Source organism: Ambystoma mexicanum, unplaced genomic scaffold (assembly GCF_040938575.1).
Source record: "Ambystoma mexicanum isolate Mex_15411 unplaced genomic scaffold, UKY_AmexF1_1 Mex_scaf66, whole genome shotgun sequence".
Classification (NCBI taxonomy): Eukaryota; Metazoa; Chordata; class Amphibia; order Caudata; family Ambystomatidae; genus Ambystoma; species Ambystoma mexicanum.
The window spans coordinates 375,641-403,114 of NW_027182484.1; the positions used below are offsets into that span (position 1 = coordinate 375,641).

At 35.1% G+C, this 27,474-nt stretch overlaps 17 non-coding genes across 17 annotated transcripts; all 17 read left to right on the plus strand.

Annotated features, from left to right (window-relative positions):
- The first annotated feature begins 2,696 nt into the window (after window positions 1-2,696).
- Window positions 2,697-2,768, plus strand: TRNAC-GCA (transfer RNA cysteine (anticodon GCA)). The gene has a single exon. It is a non-coding gene; the product is annotated as a tRNA-Cys (tRNA).
- A 2,778-nt stretch (window positions 2,769-5,546) lies between these two features.
- Window positions 5,547-5,618, plus strand: TRNAC-ACA (transfer RNA cysteine (anticodon ACA)). Its single transcript has one exon. It is a non-coding gene; the product is annotated as a tRNA-Cys (tRNA).
- An 882-nt stretch (window positions 5,619-6,500) lies between these two features.
- TRNAC-GCA (transfer RNA cysteine (anticodon GCA)) lies at window positions 6,501-6,572 on the plus strand. Its single transcript has one exon. It is a non-coding gene; the product is annotated as a tRNA-Cys (tRNA).
- Window positions 6,573-7,443: 871 nt separating this feature from the next.
- On the plus strand, window positions 7,444-7,515 carry TRNAC-GCA (transfer RNA cysteine (anticodon GCA)). The gene has a single exon. It is a non-coding gene; the product is annotated as a tRNA-Cys (tRNA).
- An 871-nt stretch (window positions 7,516-8,386) lies between these two features.
- TRNAC-GCA (transfer RNA cysteine (anticodon GCA)) lies at window positions 8,387-8,458 on the plus strand. The gene has a single exon. It is a non-coding gene; the product is annotated as a tRNA-Cys (tRNA).
- Window positions 8,459-9,340: 882 nt separating this feature from the next.
- TRNAC-GCA (transfer RNA cysteine (anticodon GCA)) lies at window positions 9,341-9,412 on the plus strand. Its single transcript has one exon. It is a non-coding gene; the product is annotated as a tRNA-Cys (tRNA).
- Window positions 9,413-10,283: 871 nt separating this feature from the next.
- Window positions 10,284-10,355, plus strand: TRNAC-GCA (transfer RNA cysteine (anticodon GCA)). Its single transcript has one exon. It is a non-coding gene; the product is annotated as a tRNA-Cys (tRNA).
- Window positions 10,356-12,180: 1,825 nt separating this feature from the next.
- TRNAC-GCA (transfer RNA cysteine (anticodon GCA)) lies at window positions 12,181-12,251 on the plus strand. Its single transcript has one exon. It is a non-coding gene; the product is annotated as a tRNA-Cys (tRNA).
- An 879-nt stretch (window positions 12,252-13,130) lies between these two features.
- TRNAC-GCA (transfer RNA cysteine (anticodon GCA)) lies at window positions 13,131-13,202 on the plus strand. Its single transcript has one exon. It is a non-coding gene; the product is annotated as a tRNA-Cys (tRNA).
- An 883-nt stretch (window positions 13,203-14,085) lies between these two features.
- TRNAC-GCA (transfer RNA cysteine (anticodon GCA)) lies at window positions 14,086-14,157 on the plus strand. Its single transcript has one exon. It is a non-coding gene; the product is annotated as a tRNA-Cys (tRNA).
- A 1,834-nt stretch (window positions 14,158-15,991) lies between these two features.
- TRNAC-ACA (transfer RNA cysteine (anticodon ACA)) lies at window positions 15,992-16,063 on the plus strand. Its single transcript has one exon. It is a non-coding gene; the product is annotated as a tRNA-Cys (tRNA).
- An 873-nt stretch (window positions 16,064-16,936) lies between these two features.
- On the plus strand, window positions 16,937-17,008 carry TRNAC-GCA (transfer RNA cysteine (anticodon GCA)). Its single transcript has one exon. It is a non-coding gene; the product is annotated as a tRNA-Cys (tRNA).
- Window positions 17,009-18,841: 1,833 nt separating this feature from the next.
- Window positions 18,842-18,913, plus strand: TRNAC-GCA (transfer RNA cysteine (anticodon GCA)). Its single transcript has one exon. It is a non-coding gene; the product is annotated as a tRNA-Cys (tRNA).
- An 883-nt stretch (window positions 18,914-19,796) lies between these two features.
- TRNAC-GCA (transfer RNA cysteine (anticodon GCA)) lies at window positions 19,797-19,868 on the plus strand. The gene has a single exon. It is a non-coding gene; the product is annotated as a tRNA-Cys (tRNA).
- Window positions 19,869-21,702: 1,834 nt separating this feature from the next.
- TRNAC-ACA (transfer RNA cysteine (anticodon ACA)) lies at window positions 21,703-21,774 on the plus strand. Its single transcript has one exon. It is a non-coding gene; the product is annotated as a tRNA-Cys (tRNA).
- An 873-nt stretch (window positions 21,775-22,647) lies between these two features.
- TRNAC-ACA (transfer RNA cysteine (anticodon ACA)) lies at window positions 22,648-22,719 on the plus strand. Its single transcript has one exon. It is a non-coding gene; the product is annotated as a tRNA-Cys (tRNA).
- Window positions 22,720-23,591: 872 nt separating this feature from the next.
- On the plus strand, window positions 23,592-23,663 carry TRNAC-GCA (transfer RNA cysteine (anticodon GCA)). The gene has a single exon. It is a non-coding gene; the product is annotated as a tRNA-Cys (tRNA).
- Window positions 23,664-27,474: the final 3,811 nt, after the last annotated feature.

A 27,474-nucleotide genomic window follows, 5' to 3' on the forward strand; every position in this document is an offset into this window, starting at 1 on the left:
GCAGCACATTTCTACATTTGAAATACTCCTGATCATCACCTGAAACATAGGGTAAACACCATTAAGCTGTTTAGGATTTCTTCATATGATACAAGCTGTGTTTTACATTCACCCAAGTTCTACTGGTGATATGATCAGTTTGAAATAGTCCATTGGAAGCTCTTATGAATGTTATAAAACTGTGGTGGAAACCAATAATATGCCCTTAATGAAATCTATTAATTTGTACAGCTGACCAGAAGTGCACTGATGTCATTAGTTCTACAAGTTCCATAGAGTCACCCACTCTATCACCTTTTTAAAAAAAGGCAGTATTCAACATTCAAGGGTTTATGTCAGTGGTAGAGCGTAGGAGTGTAGTTCAAGACGTCCCTGTTCCATAACCATATACCCTCTTCAATAGATCCTGTTAAATATTTTTCAACCCAATGCACTGTAAGAAACAATAAGATATATTATCATTTCATATACAAAACAATGAACAATTGGGTTTAACTATGCTCTTAGCACAAAATCAAAAAAATGCAGTAGAGAAACAGTTACTTTTTGCAGAATTTGTGCATTTGACAAAGTTTTTTTTCCATGTTCCAAGATCTACATGTGATACGAAATGTATGAATTCTTGCAATGAAAACCTCACTGTATTTTACCAAGGCAGATAAAGGACATCTTTTGTACCCCTTATACTTATAAGGAGGGTTTGGTGGCTGAAAATGCATTGATTTGATGGTGATTGCATGTTGCTTCCACTTTGTACATATTACTGAATAAATAAAGGTAAACATTTCAGAAATGGGGGTATAGCTCAGTGGTAGAGCATTTGACTGCAGATCAAGAGGTCCTTAGTTTTAATCCGGGGGCCCCCTTGTTCAACTGTTGTACCTGTAGAAATGTTTCATTAAATAAATTGAAGAAAACATTTACAATTTTAGCATTTTATGTAATGAGCAACACATTTCTACATTTGAAATACTCCTGATCATCTCCTGAAACATAGGGTAAACACCATTAAGCTGTTTAGGATTTCTTCATATGATACAAGCTGTGTTTTACATTCACCCAAGTTCTACTGGTGATATGATCAGTTTGAAATAGTCCATTGGAAAATCTTATGAATGTTATAAAATGGTGGTGGAAACCAATAATATGCCCTTAATGAAATGTATTAATTTGTACAGCTGACCAGAAGTGCACTGATGTCATTAGTTCTACAAGTTCCATACAGTCACCCACTCTATCACCTTTTTAAAAAAGGTCAGTTTTCAACATTCAAGGGTTTATGTCAGTGGTAGAGCGTAGGAGTGTAGTTCAAGAAGTCCCTGTTTCATAACCATATACCCTCTTCAATAGATCCTGTTAAAATGTTTTTCAACCCAATGCACTGGAAGAAACAATAGGATATATCATCATTTCATATACAAAACAATGAACAATTGGGTTTAACTATGCTCTTAGCACAAAATCAACAAAATGCAGTAGAGAAACAGTTACGTTTTGCAGAATTTGTGCATTTGACAAAAGTTTTTTTTCCATGTTCCAAGATCTCCATGTGATACGAAATGTATGAATTCTTGCAATGGAAACCTCACTGTATTTTACCAAGGCAGATAAAGAACATCCTTCGCACCCCATATACCTATAAGGAGGGTTTGGTGGCTGCAAATGCATTGCTTTGATGGTGATTGCATGTTGCTTCCACTTTGTACATATTACTGAATAAATAAAGGTGCACATTTCGGAATTGGGGTTATAGCTCAGGGGTAGAGCATTTGACTGCAGATCAAGAGGTCCCTAGTTCAAATCTGGGTACCCCCTTGTCCAACTGTTTTACCTGTAGAAATATTTTCTTAATTAAATAAATTGAAGAAAACATTTACAATCTTAGCATTTTATGTAATGAGCAACACATTTCTACATTTGAAATACTCCTGATCATCTCCTGAAACATAGGGTAAACACCATGAAACTGTTTAGGATTTCTTCATATGATACAAGCTGTGTTTTACATTCACCCAAGTTCTACTTGTGATATTATCAGTTTGAAAAAGTCCATTGGAAGATCATTTGAATGTTATAAAACTGTGGTGGAAACCAATAATATGCCCTTAATGAAATGTATTAGTTTGTAGAGCTGACCAGAAGTGCACTGATGTCATTAGTTCTACAAGTTCCATACGGTCACCCACTCTATCACCTTTTTAAAAAAGAGCAGTTTTCAGCATTCAAGGGTTTATGTCAGTGGTAGAGGGTAGGAGTGCACTTCAAGAAGTCCCTGTTTCATAACCATATACCCTCTTCAATAGATCCTGTTAAAATGTTTTTCAACCCAATGCACTGTAAGAAACAATAGGATATATCATCATTTCATATAAAAAACAATGAATAATTGGGTTTAACTATGCTCTTAGCACAAAATCAACAAACTGCAGTAGAGAAGCAGTTACGTTTTGCAGAATTTGTGCATTTGACAAAAGTTTTTTTTCCATGTTCCAAGATCTACATGTGATACGAAATGTATGAATTCTTGCAATGGAAACCTCACTGTATTTTACCAAGGCAGATAAAGGACATCCTTCGCACCCCATATACTTATAAGGAGGGTTTGGTGGCTGAAAATGCATTGCTTTGATGGTGATTGCATGTTGCTTGCACTTTGTACATATTACTGAATGAATAAAGGTGAACATTTTAGAACTGGGGGTATAGCTCAGTGGTAGAGCATTTGACTGCAGATCAAGAGGTCCCTAGTTCAAATCTGGGTGCCCCCTTGTCCAACTGTTTTACCTGTAGAAATATTTTTTTAATTAAATAAATTGAAGAAAACATTTACAATCTTAGCATTTTATGTAATGAGCAACACATTTCTACATTTGAAATACTCCTGATCATCTCTGGAAACTTAGGGTAAACACCATTAAGCTGTTTCAGATTTCTTCGTATGATACAAGCTGTGTATTACATTCACCCAAGTTCTACTGGTGATATTATCAGTTTGAAATAGTCCATTGGAAGCACATATGAATGTTATAAAACTGTGGTGGAAACCAATAATATGCCCTTAATGAAATGTATTAATTTGTACAGCTGACCAGAAGTGCACTGATGTCATTAGTTCTACAAGTTCCATACAGTCACCCACTCTATCACCTTTTTAAAAAAGAGCAGTTTTCAGCATTCAAGGGTTTATGTCAGTGGTAGAGGGTAGGAGTGCAGTTCAAGAAGTCCCTGTTTCATAACCATATACCCACTTCAATAGATCCTGTTAAAATGTTTTTCAACCCAATGCACTGTAAGAAACAATAGGATATATAATCATTTCATATAAAAAACAATGAACAATTGGGTTTAACTATGCTCTTAGCACAAAATCAACAAACTGCAGTAGAGAAGCAGTTACGTTTTTCAGAATTTGTGCATTTGACAAAAGTTTTTTTTCCATGTTCCAAGATCTACATGTGATAAGAAATGTATGAAGTCTTGCTATGGAAACCTCACTGTATTTTACCAAGGCAGATAAAGGACATCCTTCGCACCCCATACACTTATAAGGAGGGTTTTGTGGCTGAAAATGCATTGCTTTGATGGTGATTGCATGTTGCTTGTACTTTGTACATATTACTGAATTAATAAAGGCAAACTTTTCAGAACTGGGGTATAGCTCAGTGGTAGAGCATTTGACTGCAGATCAAGATTTCCCTAGTTCAAAACTGGGTGCCCCCTTGTTCAACTGTTTTACCTGTAGAAATATTTTTCTAATTAAATAAATTGAAGAAAACATTTACAATCTTAGCATTTTATGTAATGAGCAACACATTTCTACATTAGAAATACTCCTGATTATCTCCTGAAACATAGGGTAAACACCATGAAACTGTTTAGGATTTCTTCATATGATACAAGCTGTGTTTTACATTCACCCAAGTTCTACTGGTGATATGATCAGTTTGAAATAGTCCATTGGAAGCTCATATGAATGTTATAAAACTGTGGTGGAAACCAATAATATGCCCTTAATGAAATGTATTAATTTGTACAGCTGACCAGAAGTGCACTGATGTCATTAGTTCTACAAGTTCCATACAGTCACCCACTCTATCACCTTTTTAAAAAAGGGCAGTTTTCAGCATTCAAGGGTTTATGTCAGTGGTAGAGCGTAGGAGCGCTTTTCAAGAAGTCCCTGGTTCATAACCATATACCCTCTTCAATAGATCCTGTTAAAATGTTTTTCAACCCAATGCACTGTAAGAAACAATAGGATATATCATCATTTCATATAAAAAACAATGAACAATTGGGTTTAACTATGCTCTTAGCACAAAATCAACAAAATGCAGTAGAGAAGCAGTTACGTTTTGCAGAATTTGTGCATTTGACAAACGTTTTTTTTTCCATGTTCCAAGATCTACATGTGATACAAAATGTATAAATTCTTGCAATGGAAACCTCACTGCATTTTACCAAGGCAGATAAAGGACATCTTTTGTACCCCTTATACTTATAAGGAGGGTTTGGTGGCTGAAAATGCATTGCTTTGATGGTGATTGCATGTTGCTTCCACTTTGTACATATTACTGAATAAATAAAAGAGAACATTTCAGAAATGGGGGTATAGCTCAGGGGTAAAGCATTTCACTGCAGATCAAAAGGTCCCTAGTTCAAATCTGGGTGCCCCCTTGTCCAACTGTTTTACCTGTAGAAATATGTTTTTAATTGAAGAAAACATTTACAATCTTAGCATTTTATGTAATGAGCAACACATTTCTACATTAGAAATACTCCTGATCATCTCCTGAAACATAGGGTAAACACCATGAAACTGTTTAGGATTTCTTCATATGATACAAGCTGTGTTTGACATTCACCCAAGTTCTACTGGTGATATTACCAGTTTGAAATAGTCCATTAGAAGCTCATATGAATGTTATAAAACTGTGGTGGAAACCAATAATATGCCCTTAATGAAATGTATTAATTTGTACAGCTGACCAGAAGTGCACTGATGCCATTAGTTCTACAAGTTCCATAGAGTCACCCACTCTATCACCTTTTTAAAAAAGGGCAGTTTTCAACATTCAAGGGTTTATGTCAGTGGTAGAGCGTAGGAGTGTAGTTCAAGAAGTCCCTGTTTCATAACCATATACCCTCTTCAATAGATCCTGTTAAATGTTTTTCAACCCAATGCACTGTAAGAAACAATAAGATATATAATCATTTCATATACAAAACAATGAACAATTGGGTTTAACTATGCTCTTAGCACAAAATCAACAAACTGCAGTAGAGAAGCAGTTACATTTTTCAGAATTTGTGCATTTGACAAAAGATTTTTTTTCCATGTTCCAAGATCTACATGTGATACGAAATGTATGAATTCTTGCAATGGAAACCTTACTGTATTTTACCAAGGCAGATAAAGGACATCCTTCGCACCCCATATACTTATAAGGAGGGTTTGGTGGCTGAAAATGCATTGCTTTGATGGTGATTGCATGTTGCTTGCACTTTGTACATATTACTGAATTAATAAAGGTGAACTTTTCAGAACTGGGGGTATCGCTCAGTGGTAGAGCATTTGACTACAGATCAAAAAGTTCCTAGTTCAAATCTGGGTGCCCCCTTGTCCAACTGTTTTACCTGTAGAAATATGTTTTTAATTAAATAAATTGAAGTAAACATTTACAATCTTAGCATTTTATGTAATGAGCATCACATTTCTACATTTGAAATACTCCTGATCATCACCTGAAACATAGGGTAAACACCATTAAGCTGTTTAGGATTTCTTCATATGATACAAGCTGTGTTTTACATTCACCCAAGTTCTACTGGTGATATGATCAGTTTGAAATAGTCCATTGGAAGCTCTTATGAATGTTATAAAACTGTGGTGGAAACCAATAATATGCCCTTAATGAAATGTATTAATTTGTACAGCTGACCAGAATTGCACTGATGTCATTAGTTCTACAAGTTCCATAGAGTCACCCACTCTATCACCTTTTTAAAAAAGGGCAGTTTTCAACATTCAAGGATTTATGTCAGTGGTAGAGCGTAGGAGTGTAGTTCAAGAAGTCCCTGTTTCATAACCATTTACCCTCTTCAATAGATCCTGTTAAAATGTTTTTCAACCCAATGCACTGTAAGAAAAAATCTGATATATCATCATTTCATATACAAAACAATGAACAATTGGGATTAACTATGCTCTTAGCACAAAATCAACAAACTGCAGTAGAGAAGCAGTTACATTTTGCAGAATTTGTGCATTTGACAAAAGATTTTTTTTCCATGTTCCAAGATCTACATGTGATACGAAATGTATGAATTCCTGCAATGGAAACCTCACTGCATTTTACCAAGGCAGATAAAGGACATCTTTTGTACCACTTATACTTATAAGGAGGGTTTGGTGGCTGAAAATGCATTGTTTTGATGGTGATTGCATGTTGCTTGCACTTTGTACATATTACTGAATTAATAAAGGTGAACTTTTCAGAAATGGGGGAATAGCTCAGTGGTAGAGCATTTGACTGCAGATCAAGAGGTCCCTAGTTCAAAACTGGGTGCCCCCTTGTTCAACTGTTTTACCTATAGAAATATGTTTTTAATTGAAGAAAACATTTACAATCTTAGCATTTTATGTAATGAGCAACACATTTCTACATTAGAAATACTCCTGATCATCTCCTGAAACATAGGGTAAACACCATGAAACTGTTTAGGATTTCTTCATATGATACAAGCTGTGTTTGACATTCACCCAAGTTCTACTGGTGATATTACCAGTTTGAAATAGTCCATTGGAAGCTCATATGAATGTTATAAAACTGTGGTGGAAACCAATAATATGCCCTTAATGAAATGTATTAATTTGTACAGCTGACCAGAAGTGCACTGATGCCATTAGTTCTACAAGTTCCATAGAGTCACCCACTCTATCACCTTTTTGAAAAAGGGCAGTTTTCAACATTGAAGGGTTTATGTCAGTGGTAGAGCGTAGGAGTGTAGTTCAAGAAGTCCCTGTTTCATAACCATATACCCTCTTCAATAGATCCTGTTAAATGTTTTTCAACCCAATGCACTGTAAGAAACAATAAGATATATAACCATTTCATATACAAAACAATGAACAATTGGGTTTAACTATGCTCTTAGCACAAAATCAACAAACTGCAGTAGAGAAGCAGTTACATTTTTCAGAATTTGTGCATTTGACAAAAGATTTTTTTCCATGTTCCAAGATCTACATGTGATACGAAATGTATGAAATCTTGCAATGGAAACCTCACTGTATTTTACCAAGGCAGATAAAGGACATCTTTTGTACCACTTATACTTATAAGGAGGGTTTGGTGGCTGAAAATGCATTGTTTTGATGGTGATTGCATGTTGCTTGCACTTTGTACATATTACTGAATTAATAAAGGTGAACTTTTCAGAAATGGGGGAATAGCTCAGTGGTAGAGCATTTGACTGCAGATCAAGAGGTCCCTAGTTCAAAACTGGGTGCCCCCTTGTCCAACTGTTTTACCTGTAGAAATATGTTTTTAATTGAAGAAAACATTTACAATCTTAGCATTTTATGTAATGAGCAACACATTTCTACATTAGAAATACTCCTGATCATCTCCTGAAACATAGGGTAAAGACCATGAAACTGTTTAGGATTTCTTCATATGATACAAGCTGTGTTTGACATTCACCCAAGTTCTACTGGTGATATTACCAGTTTGAAATAGTCCATTGGAAGCTCATATGAATGTTATAAAACTGTGGTGGAAACCAATAATATGCCCTTAATGAAATGTATTAATTTGTACAGCTGACCAGAAGTGCACTGATGCCATTAGTTCTACAAGTTCCATAGAGTCACCCACTCTATCACCTTTTTAAAAAAGGGCAGTTTTCAACATTGAAGGGTTTATGTCAGTGGTAGAGCGTAGGAGTGTAGTTCAAGAAGTCCCTGTTTCATAACCATATACCCTCTTCAATAGATCCTGTTAAATGTTTTTCAACCCAATGCACTGTAAGAAACAATAAGATATATAACCATTTCATATACAAAACAATGAACAATTGGGTTTAACTATGCTCTTAGCACAAAATCAACAAACTGCAGTAGAGAAGCAGTTACATTTTTCAGAATTTGTGCATTTGACAAAAGATTTTTTTCCATGTTCCAAGATCTACATGTGATACGAAATGTATGAATTCTTGCAATGGAAACCTTACTGTATTTTACCAAGGCAGATAAAGGACATCCTTCGCACCCCATATACTTATAAGGAGGGTTTGGTGGCTGAAAATGCATTGCTTTGATGGTGATTGCATGTTGCTTGCACTTTGTACATATTACTGAATTAATAAAGGTGAACTTTTCAGAACTGGGGGTATCGCTCAGTGGTAGAGCATTTGACTGCAGATCAAAAGGTTCCTAGTTCAAATCTGGGTGCCCCCTTGTCCAACTGTTTTACCTGTAGAAATATGTTTTTAATTAAATAAATTGAAGTAAACATTTACAATCTTAGCATTTTATGTAATGAGCATCACATTTCTACATTTGAAATACTCCTGATCATCACCTGAAACATAGGGTAAATACCATTAAGCTGTTTAGGATTTCTTCATATGATACAAGCTATGTTTTACATTCACCCAAGTTCTACTGGTGATATGATCAGTTTGAAATAGTCCATTGGAAGCTCTTATGAATGTTATAAAACAGTGGTGGAAACCAATAATATGCCCTTAATGAAATGTATTAATTTGTACAGCTGACCAGAATTGCACTGATGTCATTAGTTCTACAAGTTCCATAGAGTCACCCACTCTATCACCTTTTTAAAAAAGGGCAGTTTTCAACATTCAAGGATTTATGTCAGTGGTAGAGCGTAGGAGTGTAGTTCAAGAAGTCCCTGTTTCATAACCATATACCCTCTTCAATAGATCCTGTTAAAATGTTTTTCAACCCAATGCACTGTAAGAAACAATCTGATATATCATCATTTCATATACAAAACAATGAACAATTGGGATTAACTATGCTCTTAGCACAAAATCAACAAACTGCAGTAGAGAAGCAGTTACATTTTGCAGAATTTGTGCATTTGACAAAAGATTTTTTTTCCATGTTCCAAGATCTACATGTGATACGAAATGTATGAATTCCTGCAATGGAAACCTCACTGTATTTTACCAAGGCAGATAAAGGACATCTTTTGTACCACTTATACTTATAAGGAGGGTTTGGTGGCTGAAAATGCATTGTTTTGATGGTGATTGCATGTTGCTTGCACTTTGTACATATTACTGAATTAATAAAGGTGAACTTTTCAGAAATGGGGGTATAGCTCAGTGGTAGAGCATTTGACTGCAGATCAAGAGGTCCCTAGTTCAAAACTGGGTGCCCCCTTGTTCAACTGTTTTACCTGTAGAAATATGTTTTTAATTGAAGAAAACATTTACAATCTTAGCATTTTATGTAATGAGCAACACATTTCTACATTAGAAATACTCCTGATCATCTCCTGAAACATAGGGTAAACACCATTAAGCTGTTTAGGATTTCTTCATATGATACAAGCTGTGTTTGACATACACCCAAGTTCTACTGGTGATATTACCAGTTTGAAATAGTCCATTGGAAGCTCATATGAATGTTATAAAACTGTGGTGGAAACCAATAATATGCCCTTAATGAATTGTATTAATTTGTACAGCTGACCAGAAGTGCACTGATGCCATTAGTTCTACAAGTTCCATAGAGTCACCCACTCTATCACTTTTTTAAAAAAGGGCAGTTTTCAGCATTCAAGGGTTTATGTCAGTGGTAGAGGGTAGGAGTGCAGTTCAAGAAGTCCCTGTTTCATAACCATATACCCTCTTCAATAGATCCTGTTAAAATGTTTTTCAACCCAATGCACTGTAAGAAACAATAAGATATATCATCATTTCTTATACAAAACAATGAACAATTGGGTTTAACTATGCTCTTAGCACAAAATCAACAAACTTCAGTACAGAAGCAGTTATGTTTTGCAGATTTTGTGCATTTGACAAAAAGTTTTTTTTCCATGATCCAAGATCTACATGTGACAAGAAATGTATGAATTCTTGCACTGGAAACCTCACTGTATTTTACGAAGGCAGATAAAGGACATCTTTTGTACCCCTTATACTTATAAGGAGGGTTTGGTGGCTGCAAATGCATTGCTTTGACGGTGAATGCATGTTGCTTCCACTTTGCACATATTACTGAATAAATAGGTGAACGTTTCAGAATTGGGGGTATAGCTCAGTGGTAGAGCATTTGACTGCAGATCAAGAGGTCCCTAGTTCAAATCTGGGTGCCCCCTTGTACAACTGTTTTACCTGTAGAAATATGTTTTTAATTAAATAAATTGAAGTAAACATTTACAATCTTAGCATTTTATGTAATGAGCATCACATTTCTAAATTTGAAATACTCCTGATCATCACCTGAAACATAGGGTAAACACCATTAAGCTGTTTAGGATTTCTTCATATGATACAAGCTGTGTTTTACATTCACCCAAGTTCTACTGGTGATATGATCAGTTTGAACTAGTCCATTGGAAGCTCTTATGAATGTTATAAAACTGTGGTGGAAACCAATAATATGCCCTTAATGAAATGTATTAATTTGTACAGCTGACCAGAATTGCACTGATGTCATTAGTTCTACAAGTTCCATAGAGTCACCCACTCTATCACCTTTTTAAAAAAGGGCAGTTTTCAACATTCAAGGATTTATGTCAGTGGTAAAGCGTAGGAGTGTAGTTCAAGAAGTCCCTGTTTCATAACCATATACCCTCTTCAATAGATAATGTTAAAATGTTTTTCAACCCAATGCACTGTAAGAAACAATCTGATATATCATCATTTCATGTACAAAACAATGAACAATTGGGATTAACTATGCTCTTAGCACAAAATCAACAAACTGCAGTAGAGAAGCAGTTACATTTTGGAGAATTTGTGCATTTGACAAAAGATTTTTTTTCCATGTTCCAAGATCTACATGTGATACGAAATGTATGAATTCTTGCAATGGAAACCTCACTGTATTTTACCAAGGCAGATAAAGGACATCTTTTGTACCACTTATACTTATAAGGAGGGTTTGGTGGCTGAAAATGCATTGTTTTGATGGTGATTGCATGTTGCTTGCACTTTGTACATATTACTGAATTAATAAAGGTGAACTTTTCAGAAATGGGGGTATAGCTCAGTGGAGAGCATTTTACTGCAGATCAAGAGGTCCCTAGTTCAAAACTGGGTGCCCCCTTGTTAAACTGTTTTACCTGTAGAAATATGTTTTTAATTGAAGAAAACATTTACAATCTTAGCATTTTATGTAATGAGCAACACATTTCTACATTAGAAATACTCCTGATCATCTCCTGAAACATAGGGTAAACACCATGAAACTGTTTAGGATTTCTTCATATGATACAAGCTGTGTTTAACATTCACCCAAGTTCTACTGGTGATATTACCAGTTTGAAATAGTCCATTGGAAGCTCATATGAATGTTATAAAACTGTGTTGGAAACCAATAATATGCCCTTAGTGAAATTTATTAATTTGTACAGCTGACCAGAAGTGCACTGATGCCATTAGTTCTAAAAGTGCCATAGAGTCACCCACTCTATCACCTTTTTAAAAAAGGGCAGTTTTCAACATTCAAGGGTTTATGTCAGTGGTAGAGCGTAGGAGTGTAGTTCAAGAAGTCCCTGTTTCATAACCATATACCCTCTTCAATAGATCCTGTTAAATGTTTTGCAACCCAATGCACTGTAAGAAACAATAAGATATATAATCATTTCATATACAAAACAATGAACAATTGGGTTTAACTATGCTCTTAGCACAAAATCAACAAACTGCAGTAGAGAAGCAGTTACATTTTTCAGAATTTGTGCATTTGACAAAAGATTTTTTTTCCATGTTCCAAGATCTACATGTGATACGAAATGTATGAATTCTTGCAATGGAAACCTTACTGTATTTTACCAAGGCAGATAAAGGACATCCTTCACACCCCATATACTTATAAGGAGGGTTTGGTGGCTGAAAATGCATTGCTTTGATGGTGATTGCATGTTGCTTGCACTTTGTACATATTACTGAATTAATAAAGGTGAACTTTTCAGAACTGGGGGTATAGCTCAGTGGTAGAGCATTTGACTGCAGATCAAGAGGTCCTAGTTCAAATCTGGGTGTCCCCTTGTTCAACTGTTTTACCTGTAGAAATATTTAATTTATTAAATAAATTGAAGAAAACATTTACAATGTTACCATTTTATGTAATGAGCAACACATTTCTACATTTGAAATACTCCTGATCATCACCTGAAACATAGGGTAAACACCATTAAGCTGTTTAGGATTTCTTCATATGATACAAGCTGTGTTTTACATTCACCCAAGTTCTACTGGTGATATGATCAGTTTGAAATAGTCCATTGGAAGCTCATATGAATGTTATAAAACTGTGGTGGAAACCAATAATATGCCCTTAATGAAATGTATTAATTTGTAAAGCTGACCAGAAGTGCACTGATGTCATTAGTTCTACAAGTTCCATACAGTCACCCACTCTATCACCTTTTTAAAAAAGGGCAGTTTTCAGCATTCAAGGGTTTAACTCAGTGGTAGAGCATAGGAGTGCAGTTCAAGAAGTCCCTGTTTCATAAGCATATACCCTCGTCAATAGATCCTGTTAAAATGTTTTTCAACCCAATGCACTGTAAGAAACAATAGGATATATCATCATTTCATATAAAAAACAATGAACAATTGGGTTTAACTATACTCTTAGCACAAAATCAGCAAACTGCAATAGAGAAGCAGTTACGTTTTGCAGAATTTGTGCATTTGACAAACGTTTTTTTTCCATGTTCCAAGATCTACATGTGATACGAAATTTATGAATTCTTGCAATGGAAACCTCACAGTATTTTACCAAGGCAGATAAAGGACATTTTTGTACCCCCTATACTTATAAGGAGGGTTTGGTGGATGAAAATGCATTGCTTTGATGGTGATTGCATGTTGCTTGCACTTTGTACATATTACTGAATTAATAAAGGTGGTTTTTCAGAACTGGGGGTATAGCTCAGTGGTAGAGCATTTGACTGCAGATCAAGAGGTCCCTAGTTCAAATCTGGGTGCCCCCTTGTTCAACTGTTTTACCTGTACAAATATTTTTTTAATTAAATAAATTGAAGAAAACATTTACAATCTTAGCATTTTATGTAATGAGCAACACATTTCTACATTTGAAATACTCCTGAACATCTCATGAAACATAGGGTAAACACCATGAAACTGTTTAGGATTTCTTCATATGATACAAGCTGTGTTTTACATTCACCCAAGTTCTACTGGTGATATTATCAGTTTGAAATAGTCCATTGGAAGCTCATATGAATGTTATAAAACTGTGGTGGAAACCAATAATATGCCCTTAATGAACTGTATTAATTTGTACAGCTGACCAGAAGTGCACTGATGTCATTAGTTGTACAAGTTCCATACAGTCACCCACTCTATCACCTTTTTAAAAAAAGGGCAGCTTTCAGCATTTAAGGGTTTAACTCGGTGGTAGAGCGTAGGGATGCAGTTCAAGAAATCACTGTTTCATAACCATATACCCTCTTTAATAGATCCTGTTAAAATGTTTTTCAACCCAATGCACTGTAAGAAACAATAAAATATATCATCATTTCATATACAAAACAATGAACAATTGGGTTTAACTATACTCTTAGCACAAAATCAACAAACTGCAGTAGAGAAGCAGTTACATTTTGCAGAATTTGTGCATTTGACAAAAGATTTTTTTTCCATGTTCCAAGATCTACATGTGATACGAAATGTATGAATTCTTGCAATGGAAACCTCACTGTATTTTACCAAGGCAGATAAAGGACATCCTTCGCACCCCATATACTTATAAGGAGGGTTTGGTGGCTGAAAATGCATTGCTTTGATGGTGATTGCATGTTGCTTGCACTTTGTACATATTACTGAATTAATAAAGGTGAATTTTTCAGAACTGGGGGTATAGCTCAGTGGTAGAGCATTTGACTGCAGATCAAGAGGTCCCTAGTTCAAATCTGGGTGCCCCCTTGTTCAACTGTTTTACCTGTACAAATATTTTTTTAATTAAATAAATTGAAGAAAACATTTACAATCTTAGCATTTTATGTAATGAGCAACACATTTCTACATTTGAAATACTCCTGATCATCTCATGAAACATAGGGTAAACACCATGAAACTGTTTAGGATTTCTTCATATGATACAAGCTGTGTTTTACATTCACCCAAGTTCTATTGGTGATATTATCAGTTTGAAATAGTCCATTGGAAGCTCATATGAATGTGATAAAACTGTGGTGGAAACCAATAATATGCCCTTAATGAACTGTATTAATTTGTACAGCTGACCAGAAGTGCACTGATGTCATTAGCTGTACAAGTTCCATACAGTCACCCACTCTATCACCTTTTTAAAAAAGGGCAGTTTTCAGCATTCAAGGGTTTAACTCAGTGGTAGAGCGTAGGGATGCAGTTCAAGAAGTCACTGTTTCATAACCATATACCCTCTTCAATAGATCCTGTTAAAATGTTTTTCAACCCAATGCACTGTAAGAAACAATAAAATATATCATCATTTCATATACAAAACAATGAACAATTGGGTTTAACTATACTCTTAGCACAAAATCAACAAACTGCAGTAGAGAAGCAGTTACATTTTGCAGAATTTGTGCATTTGACAAAATATTTTTTTTCCATGTTCCAAGATCTACATGTGATACGAAATGTATGAATTCTTGCAATGGAAACCTCACTGTATTTTACCAAGGCAGATAAAGGACATTTTTGTACCCCTTATACTTATAAGGAGGGTTTGGTGGCTGAAAATGCATTGCTTTGATGGTGATTGCATGTTGCTTGCACTTTGTACATATTACTGAATTAATAAAGGAGAACTTTTCAGAACTGTGGGTATAGCTCAGTAGTAGAGCATTTGACTGCAGATCAAGAAGTCCCTAGTTCAACTCTGGGTGCTCCTTGTTGAACTGTTTTACCTGTAGAAATATTTTTTTTATTAAATAAATTGAAGAAAACATTTACAATGTTAGCATTTTATGTAATGAGCAACACATTTCTACATTTGAAATACTCCTGATCATCTCGTGAAACATAGGGTAAACAACATGAAACTGTTTAGGATTTCTTCATATGATACAAGCTGTGTTTTACATTCACCCAAGTTCTACTGGTGATATGATCAGTTTGAAATAGTCCATTGGAAGCTCATATGAATGTTATAAAACTGTGGTGGAAACCAATAATATGCCCTTAATGAAATGTATTAATTTGTAAAGCTGACCAGAAGTGCACTGATGTCATTAGTTCTACAAGTTCCATACAGTCACCCACTCTATCACCTTTTTAAAAAAGGGAAGTTTTCAGCATTCAAGGGTTTAACTCAGTGGTAGAGCATAGGAGTGCAGTTCAAGAAGTCCCTGTTTCATAAGCATATACCCTCGTCAATAGATCCTGTTAAAATGTTTTTCAACCCAATGCACTGTAAGAAACAATAGGATATATCATCATTTCATACAAAAAACAATGGAACATTGGGTTTAATTATACTCTTAGCACAAAATCAACAAACTGCAGTAGAGAAGCAGTTACGTTTTGCAGAATTTGTGCATTTGTCAAACGTTTTTTTTTTCATGTTCCAAGATCTACATGTGATACGAAATGTATGAATTCTTGCAATGGAAACCTCACTGTATTTTACCAAGGCAGATAAAGGACATCTTTTGTACCCCTTATACTTATAAGGAGGGTTTGGTGGCTGAAAATGCATTGCTTTGATGGTGATTGCATGTTGCTTGCACTTTGTACATATTACTGAATTAATATAGGTGAATTTTTCAGAACTGGGGGTATAGCTCAGTGGTAGAGCATTTGACTACAAATCAAGAGGTCTCTAGTTCAAATCTGGGTGCCCCCTTGTTCAACTGTTTTACCTGTAGAAATATTTTTTAAATTGAAGAAAACATTTACAATCTTAGCATTTAATGTAATGAGCAACACATTTCTACATTTGAAACACTCCTGATCATCTCCTGAAACATAGGGTAAACACCATGAAACTGTTTAGGATTTCTTCATATGATGCAAGCTGTGTTTTACATTCACCCAAGTTCTACTGGTGATATTATCAGTTTGAAATAGTCCATTGGAAGCTCATATGAATGTTATAAAACTGTGGTGGAAACCAATAATATGCCCTTAATGAACTGTATTAATTTGTACAGCTGACCAGAAGTGCACTGATGTCATTAGTTCTACAAGTTCCATACAGTCACCCACTCTATCACCTTTTTAAAAAAGGGCAGTTTTCAATATTGAAGGGTTTATGTCAGTGGTAGAGCGTAGGAGTGTAGTTCAAGAAGTCCCTGTTTCATAACCATATACCCTCTTCAATAGATCCTGTTAAAATGTTTTTCAACCCAACGCACTGTAAGAAACAATAGGATATATCATCATTTCATATACAAAAAAATGAACAATTGGGTTTAACTATGCTCTTAGCACAAAATCAACAAACTGCAGTAGAGAAGCAGTTACATTTTGCAGAATTTGTGCATTTGACAAAAGATTTTTTTTCCATGTTCCAAGATCTACATGTGATACGAAATGTATGAATTCTTGCAATGGAAACCTCACTGTATTTTACCAAGGCAGATAAAGGACATCCTTCGCACCCCATATACTTATAAGGAGGGTTTGGTGGCTGAAAATGCATTGCTTTGATGGTGATTGCATGTTGCTTGCACTTTGTACATATTACTGAATTAATAAAGGTGAATTTTTCAGAACTGGGGGTATAGCTCAGTGGTAGAGCATTTGACTGCAGATCAAGAGGTCCCTAGTTCAAATCTGGGTGTCCCCTTGTTCAACTGTTTTACCTGTAGAAATATTTAATTTATTAAATAAATTGAAGAAAACATTTACAATGTTACCATTTTATGTAATGAGCAACAAATTTCTACATTTGAAATACTCCTGATCATCACCTGAAACATAGGGTAAACACCATTAAGCTGTTTAGGATTTCTTCATATGATACAAGCTGTGTTTTACATTCACCCAAGTTCTACTGGTGATATGATCAGTTTGAAATAGTCCATTGGAAGCTCATATGAATGTTATAAAACTGTGGTGGAAACCAATAATATGCCCTTAATGAAATGTATTAATTTGTAAAGCTGACCAGAAGTGCACTGATGTCATTAGTTCTACAAGTTCCATACAGTCACCCACTCTATCACCTTTTTAAAAAAGGGCAGTTTTCAGCATTCAAGGGTTTAACTCAGTGGTAGAGCATAGGAGTGCAGTTCAAGAAGTCCCTGTTTCATAAGCATATACCCTCGTCAATAGATCCTGTTAAAATGTTTTTCAACCCAATGCACTGTAAGAAACAATAGGATATATCATCATTTCATATAAAAAACAATGAACAATTGGGTTTAACTATACTCTTAGCACAAAATCAGCAAACTGCAATAGAGAAGCAGTTACGTTTTGCAGAATTTGTGCATTTGACAAACGTTTTTTTTCCATGTTCCAAGATCTACATGTGATACGAAATGTATGAATTCTTGCAATGGAAACCTCACAGTATTTTACCAAGGCAGATAAAGGACATTTTTGTACCCCTTATACTTATAAGGAGGGTTTGGTGGCCGAAAATGCATTGCTTTGATGGTGATTGCATGTTGCTTGCATTTTGTACATATTACTGAATTAATAAAGGCGAGCTTTTCAGAACTGGGGGTATAGCTCAGTAGTAGAGCATTTGAATGTAGATCAAGAGGTCCCTAGTTCAACTCTGGGTGCCCCTTGTTCAACTGTTTTACCTGTAGAAATATTTATTTTATTAAATAAATTGAAGAAAACATTTACAATGTTACCATTTTATGTAATGAGCAACACATTTCTACATTTGAAATACTTCTGATCATCTCCTGAAACATAGGGTAAACACCATGAAACTGTTTAGGATTTCTTCATATGATACAAGCTGTGTTTTACATTCACCCAAGTTCTACTGGTGATATTATCTGTTTGAAATAGTCCATTGGAAGCTCATATGAATGTTATAAAACTGTGGTGGAAACCAATAATATGCCCTTAATGAACTGTATTAATTTGTACAGCTGACCAGAAGTGCACTGATGTCATTACTTCTACAAGTTCCATACAGTCACCCACTCTATCACGTTTTTAAAAAAGGGCAGTTTTCAACATTGAAGGGTTTATGTCAGTGGTAGAGCGTAGGAGTGTAGTTCAAGAAGTCCCTGTTTCATAACCATATACCCTCTTCAATAGATCCTGTTAAAATATTTTTCAACCCAATGCACTGTAAGAAACAATAGGATATATCATCATTTCATATACAAAACAATGAACAATTGGGTTTAACTATGCGCTTAGCACAAAATCAACAAACTGCAGTAGAGAAGCAGTTACATTTTGCAGAATGTGTGCATTTGACAAAAGATTTTTTTTCCATGTTCCAAGATCTACATGTGATACGAAATGTATGAATTCTTGCAATGGAAACCTCACTGTATTTTACCAAGGCAGATAAAGGACATCCTTCACACCCCATATACTTATAAGGAGGGTTTGGTGGATGAAAATGCATTGCTTTGATGGTGATTGCATGTTGCTTGCACTTTGTACATATTACTGAATTAATGAAGGTGAGTTTTTCAGAACTGGGGGTATAGCTCAGTGGTAGAGCATTTGACTGCAGATCAAGAGGTCCCTAGTTCAAATCTGGGTGCCCCCTTGTTCAACTGTTTTACCTGTACAAATATTTTTTTAATTAAATAAATTGAAGAAAACATTTACAATCTTAGCATTTTATGTAATGAGCAACACATTTCTACATTTGAAATACTCCTGATCATCTCATGAAACATAGGGTAAACACCATGAAACTGTTTAGGATTTCTTCATATGATACAAGCTGTGTTTTACATTCACCCAAGTTCTACTGGTGATATTATCAGTTTGAAATAGTCCATTGGAAGCTCATATGAATGTTATAAAACTGTGGTGGAAACCAATAATATGCCCTTAATGAACTGTATTAATTTGTACAGCTGACCAGAAGTGCACTGATGTCATTAGTTGTACAAGTTCCATACAGTCACCCACTCTATCACCTTTTTGAAAAAAGGGCAGCTTTCAGCATTTAAGGGTTTAACTCGGTGGTAGAGCGTAGGGATGCAGTTCAAGAAATCACTGTTTCATAACCATATACCCTCTTTAATAGATCCTGTTAAAATGTTTTTCAACCCAATGCACTGTAAGAAACAATAAAATATATCATCATTTCATATACAAAACAATGAACAATTGGGTTTAACTATACTCTTAGCACAAAATCAACAAACTGCAGTAGAGAAGCAGTTACATTTTGCAGAATTTGTGCATTTGACAAAAGATTTTTTTTCCATGTTCCAAGATCTACATGTGATACGAAATGTATGAATTCTTGCAATGGAAACCTCACTGTATTTTACCAAGGCAGATAAAGGACATCCTTCGCACCCCATATACTTATAAGGAGGGTTTGGTGGCTGAAAATGCATTGCTTTGATGGTGATTGCATGTTGCTTGCACTTTGTACATATTACTGAATTAATAAAGGTGAATTTTTCAGAACTGGGGGTATAGCTCAGTGGTAGAGCATTTGACTGCAGATCAAGAGGTCCCTAGTTCAAATCTGGGTGCCCCCTTGTTCAACTGTTTTACCTGTACAAATATTTTTTTAATTAAATAAATTGAAGAAAACATTTACAATCTTAGCATTTTATGTAATGAGCAACACATTTCTACATTTGAAATACTCCTGATCATCTCATGAAACATAGGGTAAACACCATGAAACTGTTTAGGATTTCTTCATATGATACAAGCTGTGTTTTACATTCACCCAAGTTCTATTGGTGATATTATCAGTTTGAAATAGTCCATTGGAAGCTCATATGAATGTGATAAAACTGTGGTGGAAACCAATAATATGCCCTTAATGAACTGTATTAATTTGTACAGCTGACCAGAAGTGCACTGATGTCATTAGCTGTACAAGTTCCATACAGTCACCCACTCTATCACCTTTTTAAAAAAGGGCAGTTTTCAGCATTCAAGGGTTTAACTCAGTGGTAGAGCGTAGGGATGCAGTTCAAGAAGTCACTGTTTCATAACCATATACCCTCTTCAATAGATCCTGTTAAAATGTTTTTCAACCCAATGCACTGTAAGAAACAATAAAATATATCATCATTTCATATACAAAACAATGAACAATTGGGTTTAACTATACTCTTAGCACAAAATCAACAAACTGCAGTAGAGAAGCAGTTACATTTTGCAGAATTTGTGCATTTGACAAAATATTTTTTTTCCATGTTCCAAGATCTACATGTGATACGAAATGTATGAATTCTTGCAATGGAAACCTCACTGTATTTTACCAAGGCAGATAAAGGACATTTTTGTACCCCTTATACTTATAAGGAGGGTTTGGTGGCTGAAAATGCATTGCTTTGATGGTGATTGCATGTTGCTTGCACTTTGTACATATTACTGAATTAATAAAGGAGAACTTTTCAGAACTGTGTGTATAGCTCAGTAGTAGAGCATTTGACTGCAGATCAAGAAGTCCCTAGTTCAACTCTGGGTGCTCCTTGTTGAACTGTTTTACCTGTAGAAATATTTTTTTTATTAAATAAATTGAAGAAAACATTTACAATGTTAGCATTTTATGTAATGAGCAACACATTTCTACATTTGAAATACTCCTGATCATCTCGTGAAACATAGGGTAAACAACATGAAACTGTTTAGGATTTCTTCATATGATACAAGCTGTGTTTTACATTCACCCAAGTTCTACTGGTGATATGATCAGTTTGAAATAGTCCATTGGAAGCTCATATGAATGTTATAAAACTGTGGTGGAAACCAATAATATGCCCTTAATGAAATGTATTAATTTGTAAAGCTGACCAGAAGTGCACTGATGTCATTAGTTCTACAAGTTCCATACAGTCACCCACTCTATCACCTTTTTAAAAAAGGGAAGTTTTCAGCATTCAAGGGTTTAACTCAGTGGTAGAGCATAGGAGTGCAGTTCAAGAAGTCCCTGTTTCATAAGCATATACCCTCGTCAATAGATCCTGTTAAAATGTTTTTCAACCCAATGCACTGTAAGAAACAATAGGATATATCATCATTTCATACAAAAAACAATGGAACATTGGGTTTAATTATACTCTTAGCACAAAATCAACAAACTGCAGTAGAGAAGCAGTTACGTTTTGCATAATTTGTGCATTTGTCAAACGTTTTTTTTTTCATGTTCCAAGATCTACATGTGATACGAAATGTATGAATTCTTGCAATGGAAACCTCACTGTATTTTACCAAGGCAGATAAAGGACATCTTTTGTACCCCTTATACTTATAAGGAGGGTTTGGTGGCTGAAAATGCATTGCTTTGATGGCGATTGCATGTTGCTTGCACTTTGTACATATTACTGAATTAATATAGGTGAATTTTTCAGAACTGGGGGTATAGCTCAGTGGTAGAGCATTTGACTACAAATCAAGAGGTCTCTAGTTCAAATCTGGGTGCCCCCTTGTTCAACTGTTTTACCTGTAGAAATATTTTTTAAATTGATGAAAACATTTACAATCTTAGCATTTAATGTAATGAGCAACACATTTCTACATTTGAAACACTCCTGATCATCTCCTGAAACATAGGGTAAACACCATGAAACTGTTTAGGATTTCTTCATATGATGCAAGCTGTGTTTTACATTCACCCAAGTTCTACTGGTGATATTATCAGTTTGAAATAGTCCATTGGAAGCTCATATGAATGTTATAAAACTGTGGTGGAAACCAATAATATGCCCTTAATGAACTGTATTAATTTGTACAGCTGACCAGAAGTGCACTGATGTCATTAGTTCTACAAGTTCCATACAGTCACCCACTCTATCACCTTTTTAAAAAAGGGCAGTTTTCAATATTGAAGGGTTTATGTCAGTGGTAGAGCGTAGGAGTGTAGTTCAAGAAGTCCCTGTTTCATAACCATATACCCTCTTCAATAGATCCTGTTAAAATGTTTTTCAACCCAACGCACTGTAAGAAACAATAGGATATATCATCATTTCATATACAAAAAAATGAACAATTGGGTTTAACTATGCTCTTAGCACAAAATCAACAAACTGCAGTAGAGAAGCAGTTACATTTTGCAGAATTTGTGCATTTGACAAAAGATTTTTTTTCCATGTTCCAAGATCTACATGTGATACGAAATGTATGAATTCTTGCAATGGAAACCTCACTGTATTTTACCAAGGCAGATAAAGGACATCCTTCGCACCCCATATACTTATAAGGAGGGTTTGGTGGCTGAAAATGCATTGCTTTGATGGTGATTGCATGTTGCTTGCACTTTGTACATATTACTGAATTAATAAAGGTGAATTTTTCAGAACTGGGGGTATAGCTCAGTGGTAGAGCATTTGACTACAAATCAAGAGGTCCCTAGTTCAAATCTGGGTGCCCCCTTGTTCAACTGTTTTACCTGTAGAAATATTTTTTAAATTGAAGAAAACATTTACAATCTTTGCATTTAATGTAATGAGCAACACATTTCTACATTTGAAATACTCCTGATCATCTCCTGAAACATAGGGTAAACACCATGAAACTGTTTAGGATTTCTTCATATGATGCAAGCTGTGTTTTACATTCACCCAAGTTCTACTGGTGATATTATCAGTTTGAAATAGTCCATTGGAAGCTCATATGAATGTTATAAAACTGTGGTGGAAACCAATAATATGCCCTTAATGAACTGTATTAATTCGTCCAGCTGACCAGAAGTGCACTGATGTCATTAGTTCTACAAGTTCCATACAATCACCCACTCTATCACCTTTTTAAAAAAGGGCAGTTTTCAGCATTCAAGGGTTTAACTCAGTGGTAGAGCATAGGAGTGTAGTTCAAGAAGTCCCTGTTTCATAACCATATACCCTCTTCAATAGATCCTGTTAAAATGTTTTTCAACCCAATGCACTGTAAGAAACAATAGGATATATCATCATTTCATATACAAAACAATGGACAATTGGGTTTAACTATGCTCTTAGCACAAAATCAACAAACTGCAGTAGAGAAGCAGTAACATTTTGCAGAATTTGTGCATTTGACAAAAGATTTTTTTCCATGTTCCAAGATCTACATGTGATACGAAATGTATGAATTCTTGCAATGGAAACCTCACTGTATTTTACCAAGGCAGATAAAGGACATCTTTTGTACCCCTTATACTTATAAGGAGGGTTTGGTGGCTGAAAATGCTTTGCTTTGATGGTGATTGCATGTTGCTTGCACTTTGTACATATTACTGAATTAATAAAGGTGAACTTTTCAGAACTGGGGGTATAGCTCAGTGGTAGAGCATTTGACTGCAGATCAAGAGGTCCCTAGTTCAAATCTGGGTGTCCCCTTGTTCAACTGTTTTACCTGTAGAAATATTTATTTTATTAAATAAATTGAAGACAACATTTACAATGTTACCATTTTATGTAATGAGCAACACATTTCTACATTTGAAATACTCCTGATCATCACCTGAAACATAGGGTAAACACCATTAAGCTGTTTAGGATTTCTTCATATGATACAAGCTGTGTTTTACATTCACCCAAGTTCTACTGGTGATATGATCAGTTTGAAATAGTCCATTGGAAGCTCATATGAATGTTATAAAACTGTGGTGGAAACCAATAATATGCCCTTAATGAAATGTATTAATTTGTAGAGCTGACCAGAAGTGCACTGATGTCATTAGTTCTACAAGTTCCATACAGTCACCCACTCTATCACCTTTTTAAAAAAAGGCCAGTTTTCAGCATTCAAGGGTTTAACTCAGTGGTAGAGCATAGGAGTGCAGATCAAGAAGTCCCTGTTTCATAAGCATATACCCTCGTCAATAGATCCTGTTAAAATGTTTTTCAACCCAATGCACTGTAAGAAACAATAGGATATATCATCATTTCATATAAAAAACAATGAACAATTGGGTTTAACTATACTCTTAGCACAAAATCAACAAACTGCAATAGAGAAGCAGTTACGTTTTGCAGAATTTGTGCATTTGACAAACGTTTTTTTTCCATGTTCCAAGATCTACATGTGATACGAAATTTATGAATTCTTGCAATGGAAACCTCACAGTATTTTACCAAGGCAGATAAAGGACATCCTTCACACCCCATATACTTATAAGGAGGATTTGGTGGCTGAAAATGCATTGCTTTGATGGTGATTGCATGTTGCTTGCACTTTATACATATTACTGAATTAATAAAGGTAAACATTTCAGAACTAGTGGTATAGCTCAGTGGTAGAGCATTTGACTGCAGATCAAGAGGTCCCTAGTTCAAATCTGGGTGCCCCCTTGTCCATCTGTTCTACCTGTAGAAATATTTTTTAATTGAAGAAAACATTTACAATCTTAGCATTTTATGTAAGGAGCAACACATTTCTACATTTGAAATACTTCTGATCATCTCCTGAAACATAGGGTAAACACCATGAAACTGTTTAGGATTTCTTCATATGATACAAGCTGTGTTTTACATTCACCCAAGTTCTACTGGTGATATTATCTGTTTGAAATAGTCCATTGGAAGCTCATATGAATGTTATAAAACTGTGGTGGAAACCAATAATATGCCCTTAATGAACTGTATTAATTTGTACAGCTGACCAGAAGTGCACTGATGTCATTACTTCTACAAGTTCCATACAGTCACCCACTCTATCACCTTTTTAAAAAAGGGCAGTTTTCAACATTGAAGGGTTTATGTCAGTGGTAGAGCGTAGGAGTGTAGTTCAAGAAGTCCCTGTTTCATAACCATATACCCTCTTCAATAGATCCTGTTAAAATATTTTTCAACCCAATGCACTGTAAGAAACAATAGGATATATCATCATTTCATATACAAAGCAATGAACAATTGGGTTTAACTATGCGCTTAGCACAAAATCAACAAACTGCAGTAGAGAAGCAGTTACATTTTGCAGAATTTGTGCATTTGACAAAAGATTTTTTTTCCATGTTCCAAGATCTACATGTGATACGAAATGTATGAATTCTTGCAATGGAAACCTCACTGTATTTTACCAAGGCAGATAAAGGACATCCTTCACACCCCATATACTTATAAGGAGGGTTTGGTGGCTGAAAATGCATTGCTTTTATGGTGATTGCATGTTGCTTGCACTTTGTACATATAACTGAATTAATAAAGGTGAACTTTTCAGAACTGGGGGTATAGCTCAGTGGTAAAGCATTTGACTGCAGATCAAGCAGTCCCTAGTTCATATCTGGGTGCCCCCTTGTTCAACTGTTTTACCTGTAGAAATATTTTTTTATTAAATAAATTGAAAAAAACATTTACAATCTTAGCATTTTATGTAATGAGCAACACATTTCTACATTTGAAATACTCCTGATCATCTCATGAAACATAGGGTAAACACCATGAAACTGTTTAGGATTTCTTCATATGATACAAGCTGTGTTTTACATTCACCCAAGTTCTACTGGTGATATTATCTGTTTGAAATAGTCCATTGGAAGCTCATATGAATGTTATAAAACTGTGGTGGAAACCAATAATATGCCCTTAATGAAATGAATTAATTTGTACAGCTGACCAGAAGTGCATTGATGTCATTAGTTCTACAAGTTCCATACAGTCACCCACTCTATCACCTTTTTAAAAAAGGGCAGTTTTCAGCATTCAAGGGTTTAACTCAGTGGTAGAGCATAGGAGTGCAGTTCAAGAAGTCCCTGTTTCATAAGCATATACCCTCGTCAATATATCCTGTTAAAATATTTTTCAACCCAATGCACTGTAAGAAACAATAGGATATATCATAATTTCATATACAAAACAATGAACAATTGGGTTTAACTATGCTCTTAGCACAAAATCAACAAACTGCAGTAGACAAGCATTTACATTTTGCAGAATTTGTGCATTTGACAAAAGATTTTTTTCCATGTTCCAAGATCTACATGTGATACGAAATGTATGAATTCTTGCAATGGAAACCTCACTGTATTTTACCAAGGCAGATAAAGGACTTTCTTCGCACCCCTTATACTTATAAGGAGGGTTTGGTGGCTGAACATGCATTGCTTTGATGGTGATTGCATGTTGCTTCCACTTTGTACATATTACTGAATAAATAAAGGTGAATATTTCAAAAATGGGGGTATAGCTCAGGGGTAGAGCATTTCACTGCAGATCAAGAGGTTCCTAGTTCAAATCTGGGTGCCCCCTTGTTCAACTGTTTTACCTGTAGAAATATTTTTTTTATTAAATAAATTGAAGAAAACATTTACAATCTTAGCATTTTATGTAATGAGCAACACTTTTCTACATTTGAAATACTCCTGATCATCTCCTGAAACATAGGATAAACACCATGAAACTGTTTAGGATTTCTTCATATGATACAAGCTGTGTTTTACATTCACCCAAGTTCTACTGGTGATATTATCAGTTTGAAATAGTCCATTGGAAGCTCATATGAATGTTATAAAACTGTGGTGGAAACCAATAATATGCCCTTAATGAATGGTATTAATTTGTACAGCTGTCCAGAAGTGCACTGATGTCATTAGTTCTACAAGTTCCATACAGTCACCCACTCTATCACCTTTTTAGAAAAGGGCAGTTTTCAGCATTCAAGGGTTGAACTCAGTGGTAGAGCGTAGGAATGCAGTTAAAAAAGTCCCTGTTTCATAACCATATACCCTCTTCAATAGATCCTGTTAAAATGTTTTTCAACCCAATACACTGTAAGAAACAATAAGATATATCATCATTTCATATACAAAACAATGAACAATTGGGTTTAATTATGCTCTTAGCACAAAATCAACAAACTGCAGTAGAGAAGCAGTTACATTTTGCAGAATTTATGAATTTGACAAAAGATTTTTTTTCCATGTTCCAAGATCTACATGTGATACGAAATGTATGAATTCTTGCAATGGAAACCTCACTGCATTTTACCAAGGCAGATAAAGGACATCCTTCGCACCCCATATACTTATAAGGAGGGTTTGGTGGCTGAAAATGCTTTGCTTTGATGGTGATTGCATGTTGCTTTCACTTTGTACATATTACTGAATTAATAAAGCTGAACTTTTCAGAACTGGGGGTATAGCTCATGGTAGAGCATTTGACTGCAGATCAAGAGGTCCCTAGTTCAAATCTGGGTGCTCCCTTGTTCAAC